The sequence below is a fragment of the Mirounga angustirostris genome, unplaced genomic scaffold (genome assembly GCF_029215605.1).
Source record: "Mirounga angustirostris isolate CCGP_5_RB_7025 unplaced genomic scaffold, mMirAng1.0.hap1 SCAF_1, whole genome shotgun sequence".
NCBI lineage: Eukaryota > Metazoa > Chordata > Mammalia > Carnivora > Phocidae > Mirounga > Mirounga angustirostris.
This window is the reverse complement of record NW_026991709.1, coordinates 32,240,910-32,261,563: the sequence shown is the minus strand read 5'-3', so window position 1 is coordinate 32,261,563 and position 20,654 is coordinate 32,240,910. Positions and strand designations below refer to the sequence as shown.

The following is a 20,654-nucleotide window of genomic DNA, read 5'->3' as shown; positions in this document are numbered from 1 at the left end:
ATATATTGAAATTATTTGACATGTCAGATGTCACTTAGAAGTTAAATCCTTTATTAATTTAGCGACCAAAATGTATTCTTTACCTATCACGTCATCATTATTTGGGACAGTTTGTTGAGATGATTATTTAGGCTGTGCTGCATGCAAGCTAATACTTGACCTTGACTGTCATCAGAAATATTTTAAGTCCAACAAACATGCTGACATATTAGAGAAGTTTAGGTTTTCCCCAGAATCCTAATGTCAAGCAGTGTAAGTGTTCAGTGTCTTTTAAGGCATACATACACATTATTATTTAATGTATGTTTATTAAAATATTTAGAAAATAAAACTAAAAATGAAGGAAGAATTAAAACACCCATCCATCCCTTCTGTATTATCAATCCTTGAATAAAAATATTGTTAAAATTTGGGGTATAGTCCTTTTCAGACTTCTGTGTGTTTATCTGTATCTATTTATCTATAAAACTATATGTATCTACACATACTTTTGCTGAGAAAAAAAACACATACTATTTTGTGGGATTTTTTTTTTTTTACTCATCACCATATTACGAATTCCAAGAAAACATTAAATTAAATTGAGTATTCTGACTGTCTACAATTTAAATTTCATAATTATCATAGCCACAAATAAAGTATCTATTAGAAAACTGTTTCAACTCTAACTGTAAAGTATAACCCAGCTCTTCTTTCTGAGTAATTCTTCAAAATAATCATTAATACAATAAATATGCATATGATTCTAGAATATGTTTCATTTTGCAAAATGATAATTTTAAATGATATGCGTTAGTGATCTGAGATGGTGAACAACATATTTGTGTAGCTCTTTTTAGGAAATAAGGCTTTACATTGGAACCTTTTTAATTTAGGAAATTTTATTTAAAGAGTCAGACCTCATTTGGAAAGTTGATGCTCACATAACATTGTAAAACTTCTGAGAAATGATTTGATCTCACACAGAAAAAAAAAAAAGCCTAGAAATATTCACTTAGATGCTGAGCATTTATGTAGACTACTGTTCAAAGTAGTCATTTATGTAGACTACTGTTCAAAGCATGTATGTTCAGACATAAGAGAAAGAAATAGGACTTTTTTGAAGAGTTAAAAAAGTGCTTCAGGTTTTGATAAAAAGTCATATAAAGTGAAACTGAGAGCCAGCCTGCGTGTTTAAGACATAATTTTCTACCTTATCATAACAGCAGAATTCAAAAGCAATCCCAACATACCTCTATTCACCCCACTGAGGTTTCAGACCTCTAAGAAATGGAAACTATGAGAAAACAGCATTTAGAGAGCCCTTCGTTCTGGCCAGAAAGATATATCCATAGTTTTGTGATCATCAGAAGCCACTTTCACTAAGCCACCATCAGCCCTATTTTGTAGTATAATTTTAACTCAGATGATTGTATTTCTTTATGAATATAAATAGTAACCAACATATAGCCATTTACATCAAAGACAAGAAAGTAAATGCAACAAATTTATATCAGTGCATCTGTTTATCTAGGATTTGGGGAATATGAAACTGACTTTAATTAGGCTCTTCTCAAAAATTATTCTTGACCTGATTCCAAATGAGTCCCCCCCCATCTTAACTTCTCATTAATATTTGAATATTCTGGCCATTGTAGAATCTACCATATTTCAAACCTGTGCTGTATTAAATCATCAAGTAGCTACAAAGCACCCCAGGATGCAAGGCACTATGAAACACTGAAAAGTATTGGTAGAGTTTTAACAACAGTGAAAAAGCAACAGTAACCTCAATAAAAGTGGCGACGGCTTATAAACTGTCCAGAAGGGAAAGACCTGTTTCAGCGCAGTTGCTGATGGCCCTGGAATGTATGGCAGGGCAAGGAGGCCGCCCGAGAGGTTACAGCCTCACCACAGTCGGAATGTGGTCACTCGAGTTATCACTTCATGATTAGGAAGTGGCTGTGGTAGAGTTTAGATAATTCCAGTGAAAGCAAAACGGCATGGGTCTTTAGCTCTTTTCCTATTTTGTGTGCCTGAAGGGACAGGTTTTGAAAGGCACTGAGTAGCCTCCCTTTCACAGGTAAGCACACAGGTAATTAGACCCAACAGCAGAAGTGAAAGACTTCGCTCTAGTGAGGCAGTCTGGAATCCTTGCCCCCAGAGAGCAAAAGCCATCTAGATGAAACAAAGAGGGAAGAGAAGTGACATAAGAGAAGACTGGCCCTAGCTGCTAGATTCTTCATTGAGTCACATGTCAACTGCTTAAACCTCTGTTTTAGTCAGCAAACGCCTCTCAGGGACTTTAAATGACTAAGAGCAGTAAGTAGCGGGAATGGTCTCATGCAGTAGAAAGATGGTGGTCAAAAATGATTTCAAGATCAAAGAAATCATAAGGAACCAATTGGCCCAAATCCCAAATATACATTGTTAAAATACTGAGAATGGCACTTTCCACTTTTTTTTTTTTTTACTGAACAAATTTCAAACATACCAAAACATTGATAGAACAATAAATGAACATTTATGTTCCTCTTCCTGTATTAAAATTTGTTAATATTTTACCACAATTATATCATATCTCTTTAAAGATATATATATATACATATGTATGTACATTATTTTCTTTGTTCTATCATTTGAAACTAGGTTCAGACTTCAACATGCATATCTTAAATAAAGGCATTCATTTTTCTAACCATAATAAGATCACACCTCAGAAAAAATAACGATTCTATTATATAATGCCTAGCCCATGGACAAATTGCCTAAAAGTGTCCTGAGAAGGTCTTTTATAGCTGCTGTCAATGTTATTTTTAACTTTAAATTATAATCCCAACTGGATTCACATACTGCATTTAACTATTATTCCTTTTTATTTTATGGTTTCTGTCTTTTTACTATCAATGTATTGGGCCAATAATTCTTTGCTATGGAAAGGTGAGGGCTGTCCTTTGCATTGTGGGATGTTTTATACCCACTAGATCCAAGTAGTACATTCGCCTTCCCCAGACAATTTGTAATGATCAAATTGTCTCCTGATGTTACCATCTGTCCTCTGGGGAACAAAATCACCTCAGACTGAGAACCACTGTTCTCTTAATCTAGAAGAGTACTTCCATCTGTACCTAATGTAATGTCATTTAGCCATGCCTAGAAACAGGCCTATATTTTACACCTGCATCATCTCAACATATACCACATCCATCCCTCTGTGGACTGTTTTAGTATTACGAATCTCAAGAGGAGACAGCCTCTGAGCAATCATAAAAATCACCTGAGAAGCTTGCCAAATACCAATTCCTGCATTTTTCTCCTAGATATTCTGAGTCAGTTCTGGATTGGGACCTGGAAACCTGAGTTTTTTTATAAGCAGTCCAAGATTGCACTGTCCCAAGTCAAGTTTGGGGAAAAACAACAACAACAACTGTCTTCTGACACTTCTTCTTTCCACTTAATGTGGGGACACCTATGTCTTAGGCCCTATATTTTGTTGTAAAGCAACATCCAGTATTTAATGGTTTCAGATGTCATTAATAGTGCAATATTTTCAAAATGTTTGTGTTTAATGTTGAACTCCCACTAGTTCTCTCATTGTCTCAAGTCTACTTCTGTGAGGATTTTTGTTCATTTTGATTCTAACATGTTGGCAACACAATTTAGCATCTTTTCTACCATGAATGCTTTTCTACCATGATTTCTATTATGATAGAAGGCTATTATTTTTTTTTAGATAGAAGTTTACTTTAAGTTTCTATTGTCATTCATTGCTAGTGGGAATGCAAAATGATACATTCGCTGTGGAGGACAGCTTGGTGGTTTCTTTAAAAACTAAACATTCTTACCACGTAATCCAGCAGTCATGCTCCTTATATTTACCCAAAGGAGTTGAAAACGTATATCCAAACAAAACCTGTACATGGATGTTTATAGCAGCTTTATTCAAAATTGCCAAAATTTGGAAGCAACCAAGATAGCCTTCTGTAAGTGAGTAATAAATAAACTGTAGTACATCCAGACAATAGAATATTATTCAGCACTAAAAGAAATGAGATATCGATCCTTCAGTGAATATTACTAAGTGCAACAAGCCAATCTGAAAAGGCAGCACACTGTATGATTCCAACTATATAACATTCTGGAAAAGGCAAAACTTTGGGGACAGTGAAAGTATTTGCTAGGAGTTCAGGAGGAGGAAGGAATGAATAAGCAAAGCACAGAGATTTGTGCGGCTACCCGACTCTGTATGTTACTCCAATGGTGGACACAGGTCATTATAAATTTTTCCAAACCCATATTATGTACAATGCCAAGAGTAAAACCAGTGTCACCTATGGATCTTGGGTGATAAGGATGTATCAAGGTAGGCTCACCCATTGGAACAAGTGCACCATCTGTGGGGAGTAACAGGAGGCTGTGGGTGTGTATGGGCAGGGAGTATATGTGAACTTGGTGTACCTTCTGCTCACTTTTTTTTTTTAATTTTATTATGTTGGGGCGCCTGGTGGCTCAATTGGTTAAGCGACTGCCTTCGGCTCAGGTCATGATCCTGGAGTCCCGGGATCGAGTCCCACATCGGGCTCCCTGCTCAGCAGGGGGTCTGCTTCTCCCTCTGACCCTCTTCCCTCTCATGCTCTCTGTCTCTCATTGTCTCTCTCAAATAAATAAATAAATAAAATCTTTAAAAAAATAAAATAGAATAAAATAAATAAATTTTATTATGTTATGTTAATCACCATATATTACATCATTAGTTTCTGATGTAGTGTTCCATGATTCATTGTTTGTATATAACACCCAGTGCTCCATTCAGTATGTGTCCTCTTTAATACCCATCACCAGGCTAACCCATTCCCCCACACCCCATGAGAGACTATGGGCCCTTCTGCTCACTTTTGTTGTAAACCTAAAACTCCTCTAAAAATTAAGATCTATTAATTTTTATCCCATTAATTGCTCTATCATGTTTTCCTGAGTCCTAGACTGGCTGCCATGTAATCATTGTACTCTTTTTCCCCTCTACACTCCCAAGTATGGTTACCATGTTCTCTTAATTCTTCCTCTAGAGCAGAACTTCTCAAACTTCCATGTGAAAAGAAAAAAAAATCACATAGGCAACTTGTTAAAATGCTCATTCCCATTCCTCTGCTGGAAAGAATGACATTAAAGAGTTTGGGCATGTACTACAGAAAAATGAATTTTTAACAAACATTCCAGGTGATTCTGAAATAGTGAGCCAAGAACCAAGATTTGAAACCTCTTGCTTTATAGCATCTGACATATTCATCATTTTGGCCTTTTTTCCCTATGGCTTCAGGCCGATTCTGTTCAAACAAGGGCTACGATAACTTCTTTGCTGGTGATCCTAATTCCTGTCTCCTTTTGCTACAATTATGCCTTTGTAAGCTGCTGAAATAATCTTCTGCAAATGCCATTTTTATCACACCACCTTCCTGCTCAAGAATCAGCTACTCCTACTATATCAAGTCTAAACTCTTGGCTTTTAATTCAAGGTCTTCTGTCAACTGGCACTTTTGTACCTCTCTAATTTTATCTTTTCCCACTACAGACTGACTCTCCCCTCTAGCTAAATCTAGCCAACTTTCCATTCTTCCATGCTGCTTATTTGTGTGCCTTTGAGCTTCCCATCAGTTGGAACGCTCTCCTGTTCATTTTCTCCAACGTGGAATAAACATTTGCTCCCAACTCACCTACTTCAGGAAAATTTCCCTGATTAAATTTTTCCACCTAACTGTTATGCTGACTGAATAAAAATTAACAAGCTGGTCTATAATTTCAATGGTTAGAAATTACAAGATGGCCTCTAATATTATGAAGGAGGAATGGTATGTTATCTTTCCAGTTACAAAAACAAAGAATTACTGCAATAAAAGTATCAATCAGAATTTTAAAGGAAAAGTAAGTGCAACAAAGTATTAAGAATAAATGGGTTAAAAGTTGAATATAAGAGCAGTAGTTGGAGTAAACACTACTGTGAGACAAGAAAACAGAGAGAGCCAGTACGAAATAAATGAGTGGACAAAAATAAGGTAGTAACTCCTAAGATGTGAAATGAATGTGGTGACAAAGTACGATGGAAATGCAACAGGAAAACAAAGCCTCAGTTGCCTATCCAAATTAATCTAAATCCTTCCCAGAAGCAGTTTCGGTAGCGCATGGACATTAGTTTTATTATTTTGTAGGCATAACTGCCACATACAACCAACGGTTGGCCTCTTCAAAGCAGTCATTTCCTGAGCCTATGGAGCAAAAACACTTGTACCAGAGATTTCATTCCAATGACATGCTGCATGCATACCTAATTCATTCAGTGCACCCAGATTTATTTCCAGATGGTTCTATGTGTTAGGAATTCATGAGAGTTACTGATTTTTCCATGCACTCACCAATACTTGGGTTTACCTATCTCCAAATTTTATTAATTGAATGGGTACATTATGATATCACATTGTGATTTTACTTGCATTTATATAATTACTAAGGAATCAGTGCATCCTCTAAAATACTTTAGAGCCATTTCGGCTTCTCTATCTTAGGAACTATCTAATCAAATCTGCCTAACTCTTTCATATTATGTCTAATGACTTCCCTGTATTCACTCTGTATCAGCCATGCTGAACTCCAGAAGTCACCCAGAAATACTAGAATTTTGCTAGCCTTCTTAGGTTTGTTTTTTTTTTTTTTCCTTTTCCTGCCAAACTCCAATATACTTCCTGTTCACACTTCAATTATAACACTTTGCAGATTTCATGAAAAGCATTTATATCTATATTTTTCCCACAAGACCTGGCCTTTTAAAAAAAGAAAAGAAAAACAATTTTGCATTCCTAGCTTCTAAGAAATAGGAAGTACATAGTGAAAGGTGGTGCAAAGGTACATACCTGACTGAAATTTTCTTCTTAACATCCTAAGAGGAGAGATTCCCTCTCTCTTAAGGTGAAGAGAGGCAAGACAAACCACCATGAGGTGCCACTCAAGGGAGTCTGTCAGACTCAGAACTACAACCCACAGTCACATCCACCCTGAACCCAGAGGTCTCACATTTGCCTTTTCCTGGTAACATGAATTTTTGAGCTCCAGAAGTCCTGTCTTCCCTTATTTAGGCCAAGATCCAAGTTCGCTTGAACTGGCTTGTATCTGAGAAGGTGAAAGAAAGATCACAAAAACAGGAACCAGGCACTTTGCAAGCTTGAATCTTGCAACATAGCTGGGGAAGATCGCAGCAGTATGAAACAGGCTGGAAAGAGCAGAGATGGAATCAGACATGCCTTTGGGGGTGAGGCAGGTACTATCTTTTGGGGTGCATCCATATGCAAGATAGAGAAGTCCATTAAGGTGATGGCGAAAAGTCCAGCCAGACTCATGTAAAAAATTGGTGTCAAGAAACTCAAGTGATAGACATCGGGTGGTGGGACAGCAAGTGACTTCATGCAAGACCAGCAGAGCAGACAGGCTGTCCTACCTGCCAAGTGGGTGGGTCCAAGATGCAGGGAATCAAGAAACTAAAATATATAGATTTGGAGTTAGATGGGCATCTCATTAAATTATAAGATCAAAGGCATTGGAGAGAATTTAAAGTCAGCCAAGAACAAGATATATTCTAGACCTAGAGAAACTACAGTGGAAAGACACAAAATAGGGATCAAGATATGTTCCTTAAATAACTATACAAGTTGTAAACTTTATTCACTTATATAACTCATTATTTCTGAGTGCCTTCTAGAGATTGAGCATGGGCATCGATCGAGGGTACAGCAATAAACAGACAAAAATCTTGGCCCTCAAAAAGCTTAACATTTTATTATTTTTTTAAGATTTTATTTACTTATTTGACACAGAGAGAGCAGCAGAGGGCGAGGGAAAAGCAGACTCCCCACTGAGCAGGGAGCCCGAGGCAGGACTCGATCCCAGGACCCTGGGATCAGACTTGAGCCAAAGGCAGACACTTAACCAACTGAGCCACCCAGGTTCCCCTCAAAAAGCTTAACATTTGAGTGGGAGAATATGGACAATACAAAAGTAAAAAAGTAACATAGAGTATGTCAGATGTTGATAAGTGCCAAAGAGAAAAATAAAGCAGAAAAGAGAAATGGGGGTGTCCACAGGCAGGGTAGGATTTGGTTGTGATTCCATATTTGTTGACTAACAAACAAGACAACTGAGCACATGCATGCAGGTGGAGAGAGAGTGAGCCACGTGTTCACCAGCGAATGGGAAGACTGTGGCACACAGGTGTATTGCTGACGTTTTTGTGGAAAAGCAAGGAGGCCCGAGTGGCTGGAGAAGAATGAGTAAGGCGAAGAAAAGGCACATGAAGTCAGAGATGTAACAGAGATGTCACATAACATTTGCCTTAATATTTCACTCACCAAAGGTCCTCAACATTAAACTAAACTAAACTAAACTACATTAAACTAAAACTAAAGTAGGGCCTTATGGTCTACTACCAGCATTTTGGTTTTTACTTACGGTGAAACACACTTGGAGCAGAAGAGTATGATGAGCTGACTTGCATTTAAAGATGACCACTGTTTCTGCTGTGTTGAGAAGAAAGGGAAGAGGAACAAGTACGGAAGCAGAGAGGACTATCTAGAAGCTATTGTACTAAACCAGCTCTGAGAGAGTGGCTCCGACCTTGGGGGCAGTAGTAGAAAGAGCAAGACATATGAAGAATCTAGGCACCTTTTGGAGATATAATCAATAATATTTGTTGTTGAATTGGTGGATTGTATGTATGGTGAGGGAGATGAGGCAAGGTTTCAGAGTTTGGGGCCTGAATGGAAAGAAGAATGGAGTTGCCTGTTACCTAAAAGTGAAAGGTTGCAGGAATGTAAAGTCAAGGATGTTTTTGAATATCGTGAAATTGAGATGATTATTAGCTATGCAAATGGAAATGTCAGATTGTTAGTTGCATACCACAGTGTGGAGTTCAGGTGAGAAATCTGAATAGAAATATAAATTTGAGTGCCTGGGGGGCTCAGTCAGTTAAGTATCCAACTCTTGATTTCGGCTCAGGTGGTGAGATCGAGCCCCGCAACCGGCTTCTGTGCTGGGCGGGGTGTCTGCTTGAGATTCTCTCTCTCCCTCTGACTCTGCCCCTGTCTCCCACCACACCCCACACCCCCAGCACATGCATGCTCTCTTGCTCTCTAAAAAAAGATATATATATTTGAGAACATTTACTTGGCATTTAAATTCATGAACCCAGAGGAAATCATTAAGGCAATGGGTATAGAAATGGTAAAAGGAAGAAGTTCAAGGTATGTTTAGAAGTTGAGAAGGTACTGGCAAATGAAATGAGACTGAAAAAGAGCAGACAGCAATGTAGGGAGAAAACCAGGAGAAACAAATGTCCTAGTATCCAAGTGAAGAGATATATAAAGGGGTGGGAAGGATCCAGGGACAAAATTAAACAGTGAATTTAGCAACATGGAGATTACTTGTGACTTTAGTATCTTTTGTTGCTGTTGTTCAGTTTGTTTTTTTTTTTACTGAACATAATTTTTGCCAAAATTCAGGAAATATTCAATGATATTAGTAATACACATTGTAAATAAGTTGAACAAACAATATAACACCATTTGTGGGCAAACATAACATATGCTTATAGAAATTATACTGATTTTTTTTTGTTATGCTTATCCTGAGATAATCCTCAAAGAGTAACTGTTCAAATTATGTTAAAAAATGGCAATGTTATTAAAATTATTTACTGCCTCTTAATATAACCAACCTAAGATATAATATTTAAATTTTATCTCACTATTTTGTAAATCTTTTGTAATGTTTAATCTTGACTAGTAAATTTTTAGTTCCTCCAGGTCATTAAAAATGACCATTATTTATTTATTTATTTATTTTTATTTATTATTATTTTTTTAAGATTTTATTTATTTGACAGAGAGGGACACAGTGAGACAGGGAACACAAGCAGGGGGAGTGGGAAAGGGAGAAGCAGGCCTCCCCAGAGCAGGAAGCCCAATGCGGGGCTCAATCCCAGGACCCAGGGATCATGACCTGAGCCGAAGGCAGACGCTTAACAACTGAGCCACCCAGGTGCCCCCAAAATGACCATTATTTATTGAATCCCACCAAGAGCCAAGAACTTTACATGGATTTTGTAATTTATAGCTCAACAGGGGTTTTATCATCATCATTTTCAAGGGGAAAACTGATCTAAACTCTTCTGGGTAACAGCATTCTGTATGAAGCTGATACATAAATAATAGAGTAGGAGAGTAAGTTCTCTTGGAACAAAGACAGACTTAATAATTTTGTATTCACATAACATTTGCCTTAATATTTCACTCAACAAAGGTCCTCAGCATGTTTATTGAATTACATTAAAAAACTAAAGCATACCTTGAGATATATAGTTAACTCCAAATCTGGTAATTAGGTAACATACTTTCTGGCAAGAAAAATTAGGAATAGGCAAATATTTTGTGCAAAGTGATCATATTATGTGTGATAAAGTGATATAACAGAAAGCAAATGGGCAGTTTCAGGAATGAAGTTGGCAATTTTCTGAGAATTATTCATGAGAGTAAAATAAATCTATTTTGAAAACATGACTGGTTCTGTTTGACAGAGGCAAAAGAATATTAAATGCAATCTTTAAAGGTAGTCATCTATATAATTTATGCCTGAATTTCATAAGTAAATTTACTGCTATGTCGGTTTAAAATTACTTAGTCAAAATTCAAAATCAACAGATAATAAATAACATCAAGAATTGCTAGCATTTTTAATTGGATAAAATTAGAAATTCAGTGAATTTCATTTTATTTTTTATAAACTTTTTTAAAAATTCCAGTATGGTTAATGTACAGTGTTATATTAGTTTCGGGTGTACAATATAGTGATTCAGTAATTCCATGCATTACTCAGTGCCCATCAAAATAAGTGTACTCTTAAACCCCTTTGCCTATTTCACCCATTCCCCTCTGGTAACCACCAGTTTGTCCATTTTTTTTTCTCTTTTTTTCTTTGTTTTGTATCTTAAATTTTACATATATATTAAATCATATGGTATTTGTCTTTGACTGACTTATTTCAGTTTCAAGCTTTCATTCTTTTTTTGGCTGAGTAATATTCCATTATGTATATATACCACATCATCTTTATCCATTCATCTATTGATGGACACTTGGGTTGCTTCCATATTTTGGCTATCATAAATAATGCTACAATAAACATAGGGGTGCACATATCCTTTCCAATTAGTGTTTTCCCATTCTTTGGATAAATAGTGGAATTACTGGATTATATGGTAATTTTATTTTTAATTTTTTGAGGAACCTCCATACTGTTTTCCACAGTGGTTGCACCATTTTGCATCCCTACCAACAGTGCATGAGAGTTCCTTTTTCTCTATATCCTTGCCAACACTTGTTGGTTTTTTGGAGTTTTGATTTTAGCCATTATGACAGGTATGAGGTGATATTTCATTGTTGTTGTTGTTGTTGTTGGTTTTTCCCTGATGATTAGTGATATTGAGCATCTTTTCATCTGTATGGCTATTGGCCATATGTATGTCTTCTTTGGAGAAATGTGTGTTTATGTCTTCTGCCTATATTTTAATTGGATTATTTGTTTTTCTGGTGTTGATTTGTACAAGTTCTTTATATATTTTGGATAGTAACCCCTTATCAGATATATCATTTACAAATATCTTATCCCATTTGGTCAGTTGTCTTTTTGTTTTGTTGATTGTTAGAAATTCAATGAATTTTAAATTGTAAAGTACTAAAAATAATCCAATTAATAATTCTAATTGATTTTGACCTTTTTACACAAAGAACTCAATGAATTTTTTATTATAATTTTTTGGACATCATAGCCTACTATTTCCTTATATTTTATAAGCTATTTATTCAAACTATTAACTAATAAAAGATCATTTTTACTAAGGTAGAAACTTTTAGTGTTCTTGATTGTATTAAAATCTTTTAAATATGTAATTTATTGAAATAATTATAAAGACTTATTTTCTTTTCCCTATAATAACGTCCCTTTACTGTTTTACAATTTAAAAGTTGCAGCAAATATTTTAGCATATCATGTGGCTATAAAAATCATATTATTTGGCTTATATTTAACTTGGTTAAATAAATATTCTACATACATTTTGGCAGAGTATCATTATAAAAAAGCCATTTCTAGATCATTTCTATATCAATATGATTCCAGCATTTCCTGGTATGAGTTTCTTCAGTGAACATTTTTTTCTGTGGTATGACATAAATATAGAAGATGATTATAAAAGTACTATACTTAGTGAATTGGTACTAAAGATCTTAAATATCTTTTGATTCTGATACTTCTAAAATGGATTCCTTAACTTTTTTTTAACTTTTAAGTTATAAAAGCAAGCCCATAAACTTTAGTAAGATACAGGATAAAAAAATTTGCTTTTTTTTTTCCTTATGTAGCAGAAAATAAGTGAATTAAAGATTTGTTTCAAAGTTGAAAGGATTATTTGGATGCCACAAACCTTTTAACCTACTAGTGTTTTCCAGTATATTTTTGGGTATGTGTAAACATCTTCAGGTCCTCTCTGCTGAGTGTCCTCATTCATGTATACATTTGTTCCATCATTAAACATAGATTTATTGAGCACCAACTACTGGCCAGGACACTGGACATAACAGTCACCCAGGCAGAAGTCCTACCATCATGGATCTAATATTTTTGTTGTAGAGAACAGTTACACTAAAGAAGAAAAAACAGATAATATGTTAGATGAGAGCAGGTCTTATGAAACACTATAAAAGATATAAATGGGGATAGGTAGTGGTGGGGAGGCTGGAATATTAAATGAGAAGGTCACATTTGGCCTCTCTGTGTAAAAAAGAAGACAAAAGAAGGAGAGTTGTGTGCCAGTCTGGAAACACTTATTTTATCATGTACCAGGCACTATATAATGCTTTGCATCCATGAACACATCTAATTCTCATAGTCAGCTTGTGAGCTAGGTAATAACTCCATTTTACAGATGAGGAAACTGAGGCACAGAGAGGACTGCTATTTGTCCAAGGTTGTAGGCTATTAGCAAGATTAAACCCAGGCAGCTATTTCCAGATTCTGTGTTTAAACAAGACCAAAACATGCCAGGTATGGGAAACCACAAGGGCAAATGTCTGAGATGTGCAGGTGTTTGGTGTGTTGGTAAAGCAGCCCTGAGGATGGTGTGGGTGGATGGAGTTGGCAGGGTGTTGGAAGGAGAGGGGATAATGTGAGACTGGAGTGGGGGATGAGTGGGATGCAGATCATATGGGACCTTGTGGATCTGAGGACTGTGTGAGAGGCAGTCATTTAAAGCTTGATAATTAATAAGGATTTATGCTATGAACTTGGCTAATGTGTGTGCTTCCAATCAAAGACATTTCATAGGGCAGGGAAAAATGGCAAGAAAACAAAAATAATCAAAAAGAAAGGAGGGGAGCCTGGGTGGCTCAGTTGCTTAAGCAGCTGACTCTTGATTTGGGATCAGGTCATAATCTCAGAGTCCTGGGATGGAGCCCTGTGTTGGGCTCCGTGCTCAGTGCTGAGTCTGCTTAAGGATTCTCTCTCCCTCTGCTCCTCCCCCCACCCAGCTCTCTCTCTCTCAAATAAATAAATAAGCCCTTAAAAAAAAAAAAAGGAAACTATATAAAAACTCTCAGGCTAATTTTTGCAATCATAATGTAGCTTTTAAATATCACCCTAATACATCCTATTCTCCTTATTCCATTCTTTTTTTCTCGAGTGTACTTATCACTGTCTAACGTAACAATATGTTTTTAATAGATTTTATTTTTAAAAGTTTTACCTTCACAGCAAAATTGAATGGAAAATACAGAGAGTTTCTATGTTACCCCCCCCCATATACACAGCCTGTCCCGCTGTTAATATCCCCACACCAGAAGGTACATTGGTTACAACTGATTAACCTGATTGACACATTGTTGTTAACCTATGTAGACAATTTATATTAGGGTGACATTTTATTCTTTTTTTATCTCCTGACTTCCCCCACTAGAATATAAGATCCATGAGGTCAAAGAGTATATCTGGTTCACTGCCTTATCTGCAGTGCCTGAAAGAACACTTCTCAAATAATTGATACTCAAAAATTATTTAGGAATTAATTACTTAATTCAAACAGGACCTTTGCTACCAGGAAAGATCACTTAAGTCAATCTGGCAAATGTGGTCTTTTTCAAAACACTGACATGTCGATTTTTGAGGCTAGTTGAGTCTAATGGTGCAGCAGTCCCTACTGCACCCCGTGTTTATTCAGTAATTTTTTACTGATAATGAAGGCTAGTTGGAAGAAAGGCAGGCAGGGACAAGGGGCCCCCATTCTAAGTAAAAAGACCCCATCCTGTTATTCTAGGCTTTGCTCAATGGCCCAGGTGTAAGTCTTCCTACCGGGAGGACTTACAACTTGTATGTGATAGAAAGGAAGGGAATGGCCTTGGGCGTCCTAACCCAGGCCCACGGGCCAGCCCAACAGCCAGTGGGATATTTAAACGGGGCTTGATCTAGGGGCCTGTGGCTGGCCAGCATGCCTTAGGGCAGTGGTGGCCTCCGCCCTCTTGATCCCCAAGGCTTGGAAACACCACCTTGGGTGGAGCCCTCCACCCTTTCCCACGTGAACGACTATCTGATAGGTAGATGAGCACGTGGACAAAATCCTGATTGGGTGACAGGCGTGTGGAGGGTTAATCAGATCAAAACAGACCACACCAAAGAGCCCATAAAACCCTCCGGATTTAAACACCAAATCAGCAACCCTCTCGGGTCTCTTCCCTGTTTGGGAGCTTTGTACCATTGCTGAATAAACTTTGCCTTACTCTCAATAAACTTTGCTTTGCTGCCCACCACTCTTCATCTGGTCAACCTCTTCATTCTTCGAAGTGGTGTGACCAAGAACCATGGGCACTAAAGGAAAAGAAATCCTGTAACACGGCATGCCTGCAGCGAGCCAGTCACGCTTTTAGAGGCATATCTTGAGGGACGCAGCAGTGGTAAAAAAGTAAAGATGCACCCTTGAGTTGTGTGTTAGTATTCTAGTAGACTAGCTCTCACTCTAGAAGTTGGACCTTGTGTCAACTCTCTCAGTCTCAGTATTTTGGTTTTTGATAGCAAGCAATGAATTGTTCAACAGCAAGCCCTAGAATATTTGCTGGTGATATAAACTCATTTGTGCATCGGTATGCTTATTTTTAAGATTCATTTTTTTTATACTTCCTAAAGATGTTGCAATTGCACATCTTAGATTTTCTGGGACACGCTTGGCAGTAATATCTGCCTCCGTGTGTTCTTAAATATGTCAGTACTTGTTAGAACCTGCATGCTAATTTTTTTTCTTCTGAAATTAGGTCACTACACAAATAGTCACAATCTCAATGTCTGAGAATGTCGCGCTCCTTCATTATCACCAACAAACTTTAGTCAGACAATGACTCTAAGGCAGGAGAGAAACTGGTAGCCTATTGTCCTCAAAGAATTTATTTAGATTCCAAATGCTTTTCACACAGAGGGGGGATTTCCTAGGCATCTGGAAAATCTACCTCTGTTATTTGGCATACTTTTCCTGTAATACTTTTACAAGCTGTAACTGCTCCAGGTGAAAAAATTTCTTAATCACTGTTACGTGTTTTCTACTAGAAGGCCTACAGTATTCATTGCCACTGTTAATAAAATAATCAAGAGAAATAATTCAAAAAGTTGAAATTAGCAACCTACTTACAAAGACGACAAGGAATTTATTCCTATTTATTAAAAGAAAAATACAGATCTCTTTTTAAATGGCTTGCTTTTAAAAATATGTTTCAAACTGACATGCTTATACAACTATTTTAGTCTTAATTATTTTTCAGAGTAAAAACAAAACTGAATAGGTGAAGCAGATAGTAAACTAGAGAGCTTTTGGGAGGGAAACTTGTAGGACTCTCTAAAAGGTGAAATAAACTTTATAATATCAAGATCAAATTGTTGACTTAATGGTAAATCCTAGGGTATTTAATTCCTCATTAAATTTGGATTTACATTTTTATGGTCTTGGAGGTCATAATTTATTTATGCTGAAGTGTTCGTTTTCCTAAATTGCAGTTCTGTTCTTTCAAGCATAACAATTTGAAAATGCACCTCTTAGCCCTACACTAAATGATGCCAACTGTTTTATCAGTGCTGATTTATTTTTATTATTACTATAGTTAGTTATTCCATCAAGTCTAGAAAGATTCTTTGAACCATACAAGTCTGGTTCTTATTGTGATGCTTGCACTTCAGACGTATTTGTATATTCATGGCACAGTGCAGGAGTTATAAACCTGAAGAACTTTGGAGCATAAAGTACTCATTCAATGCAATGTCATTATTTTAAAAATGCAGAATCAAAGGACTAGAAACTGAAGATCATTTCCAAGGGGCATGTAGCTAGTAAGAGCGAGAAGTAGGGAGAATAACCTAAGGCTCAAGTTCTGAGGCCAGTGCCCTGACTACACAAGGTTGTATTTCCAATGACTGTTGCCATTACTTCCGATACTTATTTCTCTGGTCTACAGCAGGGGTCACAAGTTTTTTCTTTTAAATGCCAGATAGTAAATGTTTTAAGCTTGTGGACCATACAGTCTTTGTCACAAACCTTCATTTCTGTAGTTGCAGCTTGAAAGCAGCCATAGACAAGGCACTCACACAAAAATGAGTAGGGCTGTGTTCTAATAAAACTTTATAAAAAATAAAATTCAAGGGACGCCTGGGTGGCTCAGTCGGTTAAGTGTCCATCTTCAACTCAGGTCATGATGCCAGGGTCCTGGGATGGAGTCCTGCATCGGGCTCCCTGCTTCTCCCTCTGCCTGCCACTCCCACTGCTTGTGCTCTGTCTGACAAATAAACAAACAAATAAATAAATAATCTTTACAATAGCAAGAGCTGGTCCTATTAAAAAAAAGTAAAAAATAAAATTCGAATTTCATATAGTGTTCATGTATTACAAAATAGTATTCTTCTTTTGAGTCATCTCAACCACTTGACAATTCAAAAACTATTATGAATTCATGGACTGTACGATAATAAGCGGTGGGCCAGATTTGGCCCTTGAACCTTAGGTTGCCAACCCCTGGTATAGAACAAAGGTAGGGATGTTTTAATCTGTAGACAAACAGGATATCTCCTGAGAAAATTTTAAATTTCCATTTAAATTTAGATCGTCCTTTTAAATTGCTAATTTTACTAATGCACATGTTAATATGTTAGTACCTATAAATTTAATTTATAAACAAAAATATGCACATTTATTGAAAGTGTGCTCAATTATTTTTAACAAATAAGGAGTTGCAATAAAAGACATTTAAAATCCACTGGTCCAAAACAAATGAGCAAAGGGGAAAAAAGAGAGAGAGAGGCAAATCAAGAAACAGACTCTTAACTATAGAGAACAAACTGATGGTTACCAGAGGGTAGGGGGGTGGAGGGATGGGGATTAAGGAGGGCACTTGTGATGAGCATTGGGTGATGTAGGGAAGTGTTGAACCACTGTATTGTACACCTGAAACTAATATTACACTGCATGTCAACTAACTGGAATTTAAACTAAAAAACATTTAAAAATAAATAAATAAAATCCACTGGTCCAGATAACAGTAATCGGAAACTACCAAGGGAAATTTAATAAGAATATGCATATATAATCTTGATGAGTACAGGATGGGAATTCTCTGATATATAAAATAGAGTTAATTCCACTACTTCCACAAAGTTGTATCAATTAAAGTGTTAGAGGTCAAGCGCCAATATAGTGCTTGGGACTTACTAGATACTAAATAATAATTAGTACTATTATATTTCATGTGATAATAGCTCATGAGTAAAAAGTAGATACTCAGCCAGACATAATAAAAAGGACTGAATTAATCTTAAAGAAAATACTGAAAAATAATACCACATGTACTCCACACTTTTATAATGCTTTACAATTTTCAAAGCACTATCAATTGTATTTTTTTTTAATTTTATTTATTTATTCATGAGAGACAGAGAGAGAGAGAGAGAGAGGCAGAGGGAGAAGCAGGCTCCCAAGGAGCAGGGAGCCCGATGCGGGACTCGATCCCAGGACCCTGAGATCATGACCTGAGCCGAAGGCAGACGCCCAACCATCTGAGCCACCCAGGCGCCCTCAATTGTATTTATTTTAAATTTGGTCTTCTAACTTCTACTGGTTAAGGGAGATGATAAACCACAATTCCACTTTTGGCTTGTTCCACCACTCATAATGAGAGGAATATTGAGAACCTGAGCACAAACAGGAGAGTGAGTTTTCTGTTACTTAATAACTTGAGAAAGGGTTAAGGGACCTGAGGATGTTTGACCTAGAAAAGAAAAGCTTTAGTAGAGGGGATGATGCTAAAAAAATTTTTAAGATTTCCACATGAAAGAGAGCATATAGACAGATTTTTTTATTACCCTGAAGATAGAACTGGAACCAAAAGGAAACAGCTTTAGACAAAATGCAAAGAAGGATTTGTAATGTTGGAATAGTATAACTATGGAATTGTCAATCCTTGATAGAATGAGTTTTTCCTAGAACCTGTAAACAACCTGTTAAAGAGGAGATTTTCATGAAAGAAGTAAAGTTGTACTGGGTTTCTTTAATAGCCCTTTCTATCCCTAAAAAAAAAAAAAAATACTACTACTAACCCTGCATATTTTTAAGATCATGGGTTATAAAACTCTTATTTAGACACTGAATTTATGTACATATAATGTTATTATGATTTTCAAATGTTTTACTTTAAAATTCTGGCTCAATGTAACTCCTCGGTTTTACTCTGACTCAAAAACTCTGCCAGTATCTTTGAGCAAATCATGGTAAACAGATTTAAAATGTCTTTCACTTTAAACTTAAATTGTTCCTGCATTTAAGATTGACAAGTAGGCAAAATAAGATTGTTTCCTATGAATTATCTTACTAGAGCTGCCAAATGCCCTTTTAAAATATCATTTTTCAAAAGATGATGATATAAATTGGGGCATATCACAGAAGGAGCCTATGCATATTCATACAGGTGATGCTACTTTCATGAGACATTTGCACTTGAAGTAAAGCCTTGTGCCAGGTCTAACTCCTTTGATCTCAAATCATTTATAATGTAGCTTTCACTTTATAAAAGGGAGATTGTGTTAATTAATCCACCAGTTTTTGATGCAAAATAAGACAACACATTTAACCAACATACCATATTTTATATGTTTTGCACAATTTGGATTAACTGTGTTCTGTAAATGCTCTTAATTGTGCAAATGATCTAACAGAACAATAAACCTTGGCTTTCTCATTAGGTCTACATTTATTTAGATGGATTTATTATATGGAAAATTTACATCATTCTAGCCTACCAATGCAAATGAAAATATGAGCAGATCCATGATACTCAGTTTCATGCTGGGTTGTGTTATTTTCATTGGTGTGTTGCTGGCAGGAATTGAAAAGAAGCAGATTTTGTCTGTTGGTTTTTGGCTGTCATATGAATCATTCCCAAAGAATGAGCCCTTAGCTAAGGATTGGTGAGGACTAGAGAAAGGATCGTGGGGACTCTGCTTTCTTCTTTACCTTTTCACTGTGAAATTTATTGCTTTCCACACAAAAAAAGTAGCAAATGGTGATTTATTTCCACAGGATAGAGGACATTACGTATTTTCCTGTTCTCCAGCCATGTTTTTAAAATTTATTTTGAGAAATCCATCTTTAGTTATAAAATATTGATTAATGGCAATGGTTACATGTTTGTATGATTTGAGGATGATGACAAAGCTGAGGCACTCAGGAGATCTCTCTAAGTTTAAAATGAAATCAGACAGTGCAAGTACATTAGCTATTTCGTAATGAATGCTTGGTATGTTTTCTCCAATAGGTATGCCATATTAAAGGTATTTTTTTAACAGAAAGAAATTTATATTTAAGTATATATTTTTCTGAGAAAATATTTGATTGCCGAAATTAATTTTCATGTTTATATATTTTATATTTATATATATTTTATATTTAACAATGACCATGTTGGTCACTTCTATTTTATCTGAGCCTATTTATAGTATTTCTCTTAGAATGAAATAAATGACAATTTTTCAAAGAAAGCAAATGAAGTATTTCTGAAGGAAGGGCTGTAAAGTAGCCCTCAAATACTTTTCATGGTGACAAGATTGTCTTTCTTAAAAATTCCCCACTTGCTGCATTTCTTTGTCTATCCTTTATATATAATGTAAATAATGTTTCTAGCTTCTTTTTTTTTAAAGATTATTTATTTATTTATATGGGTGGGGAGGGCCAGCGGAAGAGAGAAAGAATCTGCAGCCAACTCTGAGCTGAGCATGGAGCCCCTGCGGGTCTGGATCCCATGACCCTGAGATCATGACCTGAGCAGAAATCAAGAGTTGGATGCTCAGCCAACTGAGCCACCCAGGCTCCCCTGTTTCTAGCTTCTTAATGCTAATCATGTATTAAGTATTGTACATAAATGAACTTGTTTGAGCAACATAATGACTCTCTTTACTGAGGAAGAATAGGAGGCTCAGAGAGGTAAATGACTTGCTAATAATCACACAGATAGTAAACAGCAGAGCTGGGACTTGAACCAAAGAAGTTCGATCCCAAACTCAACACTCTT

At 36.2% G+C, this 20,654-nt stretch overlaps 1 protein-coding gene and 1 pseudogene across 1 annotated transcript in view; one reads left to right on the top strand and one right to left on the bottom strand.

Moving 5' to 3' along the window:
* Positions 1 to 20,654, top strand: part of ROBO1 (roundabout guidance receptor 1) — a 1,126,461-nt gene that overhangs the window by 421,972 nt on the left and 683,835 nt on the right. The gene's annotated exons all lie outside the window — the stretch shown is intronic.
* Positions 1 to 20,654, bottom strand: part of LOC123834589 (B-cell CLL/lymphoma 7 protein family member C-like) — a 31,595-nt pseudogene that overhangs the window by 10,091 nt on the left and 850 nt on the right.